Source organism: Cicer arietinum, chromosome 3, assembly GCF_000331145.2.
Source record: "Cicer arietinum cultivar CDC Frontier isolate Library 1 chromosome 3, Cicar.CDCFrontier_v2.0, whole genome shotgun sequence".
Taxonomy (NCBI): domain Eukaryota; kingdom Viridiplantae; phylum Streptophyta; class Magnoliopsida; order Fabales; family Fabaceae; genus Cicer; species Cicer arietinum.
Window position 1 is genome coordinate 58,145,603 of NC_021162.2, and position 9,407 is coordinate 58,155,009.

Genomic DNA, 9,407 nt, shown 5'->3' on the forward strand with positions numbered 1-9,407 from the left:
TATATATATATATATATATATATATATATATTCGTGTCCTTTAAAAAAAATATATATATTAAGAAAAGTAAAGCTTTTATCTTTGTAATTATATGAATATTTATCTAGATCTTGTACCCATATGTGTCATTTGATTATGAGAAAATGGAATCAAAACAAAACACTAAAGTACGACTTTTAAGGAACAAACTCTCTTAAATCGAAATAAATAGTTAAATTAATAACATCTAAAATATATATAACTAAGTCTTGATACTAAAATTTATACTTCAATCAGAAAGACACATAATAAAAAATTAATATATTCCTATAAAAATAAATAAATATGTATTGTAGTTATTTATACATACGAAAAAGAAAATACTAAACGTGTTATGTAAGGTTTTTCCCTATTAATATCAATTGGTGTTGGCGGCCCTATAGGTCTTCTTCACCGATGAGCCAATTGGTTGTAACTTTTATTATATTTGGATCATCAAGTGGATGAATTCGAAAAAGAATATAAGAACTTCATTTTTTATTTTAGAAAATGAAGAAATATATAACTAATAAAGGGGTTGCTTTCAGCTGATATTTCAAAACATGCAAGTTGTTATTTTTGTGGAAAAAATAAAATAAAATAGAGAGAGCATTCGAGTAGAAACAACTTAGGACGAGTTAGTCAGCAATTAATTAATCCCTTGGTCTTATATATGACAAAAAAATTAGAGTTTTCTGTCTCAATTATAAGAAAAACTACAAATTTAAAGATATATCTATTGCTCAAATGAATTTTAGAAGAATGGTTTTTATATCCCTCGATCTTATTAAATATGTTTTTTTTTCTTTCTTCAAATAGTTGAAGTGGATGTCTCGCCATTTCAATTACATTTAAAAGACCATTAAAAAATGATAACCTTGAAGTATTAAACTAAGTTCCTTAATTTTAAAGTCATTTGTTCCTATTATTAGAAAAGTGATTTTGGTTTTTTTATATTTTTGATATTATTTAAAAGATGTAAATTATTTTATATTTGTTTATCATAATAAAATTACATTTTTTAAAAATAAATATCCTTAATTTAAAATAATTTTTATGAAAAACTACTGAAAAATGACTTATCATTTAAAATAGTTTTAAATTTTTTTTATTATTTGATTTTTCTTTGAAAATCCGTAACAAATTGATAAAAGGCTCTATATGAAAAGGCTCTATATATAAAATTAGAGGGAGACATTAATAACTCGGGCTCATTATTTTAACTAATTTTTTTTTTTTTTTTTTAAGTCTGGAATTGAATACGGGCTAGGTCCGAGACTTAATACATTTATCTATTTTTTGGCTGCTGCCAATTGTGTTTGAGCAAATGATTTTTGAACTAAGAATTGTGTTTGCATTGTTTGAGGTTTTTGCATTCCTTGTTTTTGGAGCCATGTGGATACGGCTTGCCTTTTGATATTCTAAGGGATGGAAAATTTTGTCCACCATCTAGTTTTGAATCTTCTAACGAGGATTGCTTGTACCTGTTGTTGATTTATTTCAAAGTATCAGGCTGTTACCCATGGTAAGAAGAATTTTGTGGAGAAAAGCATCAAGGGGTGGAAAATGTGTTCTCTGTCTGTAGGTTTGTAGTTGGTTTTGTATAGTTGGAAGCTTTCGTGGACTTTCGGATGAAGAATTTCTGGGGTTGAACCATAAAGTTTCCACCAATGAGAAAACCATTGAGGGATTTTTGACGGGTTCATGGTGAGGTTAAAGAAAAATAGTCAAGTATGACTAAATTTTTGGTTTTGAATGAGGAAAGCATTATACCAGGCTTGTTGGTAGTCCCAGTAATTGAATGTCCTACAGTGATTTATTGTGGTTTTGAACTCTAGTGGGAATCGTTTTGGGGTATGAAGGTTTGATCCCCATTCTGATGGTGGAATTATTTTGTGTATTTTTGCGGTCGAATATGCAACCGGTCCTTCTTTTGGGTTGTCCTGTATTGTTACAGAAACCGTTATTTCAAGAATAGATTTGTAGTAAGGTTGGAGTTTTGATAAATCCCATGGTTTAAAAAACCAGCCTTCTGGGAAATTTTTTGAAATGACCAATTGATGATTTTTGTCATAAAAGTGGTCCTCGATTGTCCAAATGTTTTGAAATTTTGTTTTAACAAAATACTCAGATTTTGGTTTAAACAAAGTAATCTGAGATTCGTTTAAAACAATTTTTGATTTTTCTTCTTGTTGTAATTTTGAAATTATTTTACAGGATGGTCCATCCTGTGGGGGTTTTGAAATTAATTTACAGGATGGTCCCTCCTGTGGGAGTTTTGAAATTAATTTACAGGATAATTCCTCCTGTGGGGATTTTGAAATAATTTTTTGAGAAGGGGTCTAGGAAGATTCTTCTTTTTCTTGCCCTGATGAAGATGACAATTCAAGCGAGAGATATTCAATTTCTTTTTGGAGTCTGTGGAGTCTTGCAATTTTTGAAGATGAAGGTCTTCTTCAATTATATTCTTGATTTCCTGGAATTTGTCAGGTTCAAATGTTTGTTGGCTAGCAAGCCATTTTTGGATTTGGTTTTGTTCTTCATTTTCTTCGACGGCTTCTACCCAAGATCGGATGGGTTTTGCCGATGAAAGAGGTTTTGAGTTGTCAAGTGGTTGGTCCTTTTGGACTTCGATTCTTTTTGATTTTCTGGACATCACTCAAGTCCTGTTTTGAAGAAATTCTCTTGTTAGAAAATCCAGAATTGAGTTTTGATCTCCTTTAATAAATTCAATTTCAAAATCAAAAATACTAAGGATTGCTTGCCATCTGGCAAAAATTTGTTTTTATGCAGTGTTTTGAACATCTTTTTGTAAAACTTCTTTTGCAGATTTACAGTCAATTCGAAGTAAAAATTTTTGATTGAGTAAATCACTTTGGAATTTTGTAATGCACATGACAATTGAAAGAATTTCTTTTTTGATTGTAGAATAATTCTTTTGGCAATCGTTCCAATGTGCAAACGTAAATTGTACAATGCATTCTCTATCATTTGTTTTTTTTTTAGAATACCCCCGTACCCGATATCTGAAGCATCTGTTTCAACAATTTTTTGGGATAAATGGTCAGCTAGATGCAAGCAAGGTATTTGTTTGACTTGTTTTTTGATTGCTTGTACAGTTTTTGTGTGTTCGTCAGTCCATGCGACAAGTTTTTTCTTTAATCTATCGTGGAGAGGTTTTGCTATCCTATTAATTTTAGGACATAAATCTAGTACATAGTTCAAAGATCCTAAAAACCTTTGTAATTGTGTTTTGTCAAGGATTTTGTCAGGAAATTTATCTGCGAAAGATAGGGATCTTTCAATAGGGTGATAGTACCCCGAGAGATATAATGTCCTATGAAGCGGATTTTTGTTTGAAAAAGAGAAATTTTGGATTTTGAAACAACTAATCCATTTTTCTTAGTGATCCTTAAAAATGTTCTAAGATGTTTGAAATGTTGTTCAATAGTTTCAGAGAATATTAAGACATCATCAATATAGACAATGCAAAATTTTGAGAATGGATTAAAAATTTCGTTCATAATTCTTTGGAATTCTGAAGGGGCATTCTTTAATCCAAAGGGCATTACTGTCCACTCATATTGACCAAAAGGGACCGTAAAAGTTGTTTTATACCGATCTTTTGGATCAATTTGTATTTGCCAAAATCATGATTTCATGTCAAATTTTGAAAATACAGATGAAGAGTGTAGCTTTTGTAAAAGGTCTTTTTTGTTTGGAATCGGGTAACGAATCCATTTTAAAGCTTTGTTTAAGGGTTTGTAGTTTATGACTAACCTATGTGTACCTCTTTCTATTTCAGAATTTTTGTTTACATAGAAGGTTGCACAACTCCAAGGTGACCTAGACTTTGTAATTAGACCCTTTTGTTGTAGGTCTTGGATTTCTGCTTTGCAGTGTGTTTCAAGTTCATAATTCATTTGGATAGGTCTAGCTTTCGTGGGAATTTGTTTATCACAGAAGTCATTTTCATATGGTAGGTCTACCATATGTTGTTTTCTGTTCCAAAAAGCATTTGGTAAATCTGAACAGATTTCGTTTTCAATTCTTTTTGGGAGATCTGAAATTTTTTGTTTTACGAAACTATTTTGTAATTGTTGTTCAGTTTTGAGAAAAGAAACATCTTGTTTTAGGAAATATAAATGTTTTTCTTTTCCTTGAATTAAACAATTTAATTCAGTTTTGTAAACATAACAAGCTTTTAAAAGATTTAAATTCTTTGTTCTGGGTTTTTCAATAAAAGGGAAAATAATTTTGGCTTCTTTTGTTTTGCAAGAAATACTGTCGTAATTGACTGAATAGGGAGTTATCATGTTAATAAAAGGAGTCCCTAAAATGACAGTATGAGTAATATTTTCTAATAAAACAAAAGGAGTTTTGATTGAAACGTTACCATATTTAATGGAAGCTTCAGTTTTACTTTTTATAATCATATTGGAGTTGTTAGCCGCAACAAGTTTTTCGTTAGACTTTTGTAGAAATCTGTTTGGTACGATGCTACTTTTTAAGCAATTTAAATCTGCTCCAGTATCAAAAAGTGCAATTGTTTCAAATTTGAAATCTTCAGAAAAAACTAAAGTAATTTTGATTAAATATTTTCTTGTTGTTATTGTTCTTAAAATGAACAAAAAATCCTCCGGGATTTCTTCTAAATTTTCAATATTTTTAGAATATTCCTCATTTTCTCTTTCTTCTTCATCTTGTTCTTGGTCAGAAGAGGTTTGATTTTGTACCTGGGAAAGAAGATTTTGAAGAATGTTTGAATCAATTTCTTGCTTTTGTTTAAGAGATTTTAACTCTTGTTTTACAGTTTTAATCTCTTCTTGCAAAGATTGAATTGTGACATGGGCTTGTGATTTTATTCTTTTTCCGAAGATACTTGTTAGGTCATAAGTGGTCTTAGGAAGTAATTTTGATGAGGATGTGAAAGGTTGACCTTGTTTTGATTCAAAAATATTTAACAGTTTTCCTATTATTTCCTTTTGAAGTTTTGTATCTTCAACCTGTTTTATAATATCAAGAATTAATTCTTGATCCTTTGTTAAAACTTTAATTGATTTTGTACTTGCTTCTGAATTGCTAAGAGAGTCGGAGGTTCCTAGTTCATCAAACTGTAGAGGTTTATCATTTTCTGATGAATTTAGTTCAGAATCCGTGACAGTCTCTTCTTCAGAGGTTTCTAAAAGTATTGCCTCTATTTTTTGAATTATTTGTTCATCGATTTTTAATTCATGGAGTTTTTTATTTCTCTTGCAATATCTTGAGATGTGTCTTGTTTGGCCACACTTATAACAAGTTATTTGTTTTGAAGTTTGAGGTTCGAACTTCTTTTGAAAAGGTTTTTTCTTGTAAAAATTTGGTTTTCTTTGATTGTAAGAATTTTGGGGTCTAGATTTTTTATAGAATTCAAGTCTGCCTGGCTTGGTGAAAGTTTTTCTGTGCGGTTTTCTATAAGGTTTCGAACAAGATCCTTCACAGCTTTTCGAAATATTGGTCATAGGTATTTCAAATTGTTTACAAAAAGAACCTAGTTCTTGTTTAGTTCTTTTCATTTCCCATTTTAGATGTTTTTGGTGTTTTAAGTCTTGACAGATTTTCAAACCTTCCTTTTGAGTAAAGCTAACCAATTCCCCATAAGTTAAATGGTTATATGGGATTTGGTTTACCCAATAGACTTCTTTGATTTTGTTTTTAACCTTTTCTCCTAAAAGGGTTGGGAGTCATGCAAGGAATTTCTCCTTCTAGAAAGGTTGGTTTGAGTCTTCTCTTAGCATAGCTCTGGTTAGGAAAGTATTTTGTAATACTGGAACTCAGAAAGTTTTTTACATCTAAGGTTAGATAAGAGTTCTGCATTTTTATCTTTTAAGTGTGATGGATCACCTATGAAGTGCAAGCTAATTGTGTGTATTAGTGTTGCAACTGCATCAGGTATTGGATTTCCTATTTCGTCGAGGATATGAATTCCTTCCTCTGTGGTTTGAATTGAGTTTAAAATTTCTAAGTGTTGAGAGGGTGTGAGATGGTAATCCCACCATCCTTTGAGTTGACCTGAGAATCCTGCTATTAGTAGTTCAGCTATGGCTTTGTCAGGTGTGTTGGTTTGGGTTTTGTAAGCATTTGATGCCATTGTCATTTGTTGGAGGAGACTTAGGATGTTGTATTCAGACATACCATCTATGTTCCATTTATAGACAGTATTGGCATTGAATTTGGATTGAGAGAGGACATTAGGTCTATTTTCAATACCTAAGTCTGGGGTTGTGACCATGGCTAAAGGTTGCCCCTTCTGCCATTGAAGTTTGCACAAGTTTTGTGGTTTGTGTTCGGTTTCAGAAACTTGTTTTAAAGTCGTAACTGTTTTGTCAAAGGTATCTTTAGCTACCATTTGTGTGGAGGTAGAGGGATGTTCTCTCCTACTGAGTTGTTCATGTAGGGCTTGGGTAAATTCTGATTTGCCTTCCCTAAACAGTTTTTGGCTTGTTTTTGAGATTTGAAATGCTTTAAAAGCTGGGTTTTTTAGTTTTTAGTCAGTTGTCTCAATCAGAGGGACAATGGAATTGTGTTGATGTTCCTCTATCTTAGTTAATTGTTTCGCAATTGTACTAAGATGGACATTTGTAAAATTATTTTGTTGAAGGATATTTTGAATATCATTTTCTGAACTTTCACTTGGGATTTTGAAAGGGCAGCTTCTACTGTTTTTTCTAGGTGTGTTATTATGATTTGTCTCAAAGGTGGGTGTTCAGACTGAATTTTTAATCCAGTTGCCAAATCCCATTCTGCAGTTTTATTTCTTGTGGTTATGGGATTAACAGAAATTTGGTTTTGTTTGAAAGGATAAGAAATTTGGTTTTGTGTTGTATAAATTTCAAACCATTCAAAAAATAAAATATGGGTTTTATTTTGTAAAATGAATGCATAAAATTCATTCTGAATTTGTTTTCTTTGTTTCAGAAAGTTTTTAAAGAACCATGTTCTCTTATTTGTACTTTTGGAAGCATAAAAATCATTATGGAGAATAGTTTTATCAACTTCAAATGCCTTTTCTATGACATTTAATTCATTAACAACATTTTCAATTATAGTAGAAAAGGATGGTGAAGTTGGTGGAGAAATGTTTGGCTGTTCTTCATTAATGTTATGAGGTGCAGTGTAGATTTGATGAGGTATATTTGTGGAGGTGTGATAAGATATAAAATATCAATTTATTCAACATAAAATAATAAGTCAAATGATAAATATACTTGTGTGATAAGATATAAAATATCAATTTATTCAACATAAAATAATAAGTCAAATGATAAATATACTTGTGTGATAAGATATAAAATATCAATTTATTCAACATAAAATAATAAGTCAAATGATAAATATACTTGTGTGATAAGATATAAAATATCAATTTATTCAACATAAAATAATAAGTCAAATGATAAATATACTTGTGTGATAAGATATAAAATATCAATTTATTCAACATAAAATAATAAGTCAAATGATAAATATACTTGTGTGATAAGATATAAAATATCAATTTATTCAACATAAAATAATAAGTCAAATGATAAATATACTTGTGTGATAAGATATAAAATATCAATTTATTCAACATAAAATAATAAGTCAAATGATAAATATACTTGTGTGATAAGATATAAAATATCAATTTATTCAACATAAAATAATAAGTCAAATGATAAATATACTTGTGTGATAAGATATAAAATATCAATTTATTCAACATAAAATAATAAGTCAAATGATAAATATACTTGTGTGATAAGATATAAAATATCAATTTATTCAACATAAAATAATAAGTCAAATGATAAATATACTTGTGTGATAAGATATAAAATATCAATTTATTCAACATAAAATAATAAGTCAAATGATAAATATACTTGTGTGATAAGATATAAAATATCAATTTATTCAACATAAAATAATAAGTCAAATGATAAATATACTTGTGTGATAAGATACAAAATATCAACTTATTCAATATAAAATAATAGGTCAAATGGATTGGTGAGACGAAGAGAAATCATTTTATCATATTTAATGTCGAAACATTTATCATGTTTAATGTCAGAAAATACATTAGCAGTTAAGGGTAAAAATATGTCAAGTTAATCAATATGAATTTACGGACTTGTTTCCGGTGAACTCAAGTAAGGTTATACATTTTTAAAACTAGACAAAGCTAATTTTTTTCTAGAAACTTATTTAGCTAAAAAACAAGTCAACTTACAAATCATAAAAATACATTATAACAAATCAATGTACTTAATTAAATAATAATATTATATATATATATATATATATATATATATATATTATTTTGAAGGCAAAGAAATTGAAGATTTTACCTGGATAATAAGAAAGTGAAAAATTCAACCAATCCTCTTTATGTGTAATTTTACATATTCCATTGTTGTTATGTCAGTAAATATGAGCTAAGTCTCTTTTAATTAGGAAGTAGATGAACCTCATTGGCTGTTAAGCTCTAATTATATTTATGCAATTGATATTTTATATCTTTGTTCATTCATTCTCATTCTTTAGTGCTTTTTTTTTATTAATTGACCACTTTCGAATTGAAAATAGGACCACTTTGCTATTGAAAAATAGTCAATGAAAACCAAAACTAGAATTTATGTTCGTTTTGTATGTTTGTTATAGTATTAACGTGTGCTCATTAGAAGTTAACGATCATCCATACTTTAAGTAATAATTGATTACTTAAGAAATTATGGTTCATTGTTACGAAAAAAAGGATTTCGAGTCGACATATATAGTCATGACCTCCATCCTCCTTTAAGATACTAAGAAATATGAAATTTTTACAATACGTCTCAATTGCAACCAACTCCAACACATGGCAGATAGAAATGAGGGTCACCAATCTCTAGTCCTATACAATTACAATTTATATATTTGACTTCTATGTCCTCAAGTCCTTTAAGTTGTTCATAAATCAAAATTGAAGTTGTTAAAACAATATTGGAATCTACGACAAGAATTAACCAACAAAACCAGAAATTAAAATGGAGAATTTTCTTCGTTTAAGCAGAAAACGAAGAACGTTCTTGACTAGAACGCATAAAACTGAGAATGTTCTCCTTTCTGCAATTTTGAAAACAATTTTCAAAATCAAAGTAAAACTCAAATGAAGAAAGATAAGGGACGAATAACAGCCATATTTACTTGTTCAACCTCAATTAATGAGACATACGTCTAGGGTAAGCAAGCAAGACAATTCACTATTGAGATTTGAATTTACAAGATTAAGGCCTCTTCAAGATTGTTCTTCTAGTATCCATAACTATCTAGAATCCAACAATACTAACTTTCTCTTTTCAATCTTTCTTTTCTCTTTCCC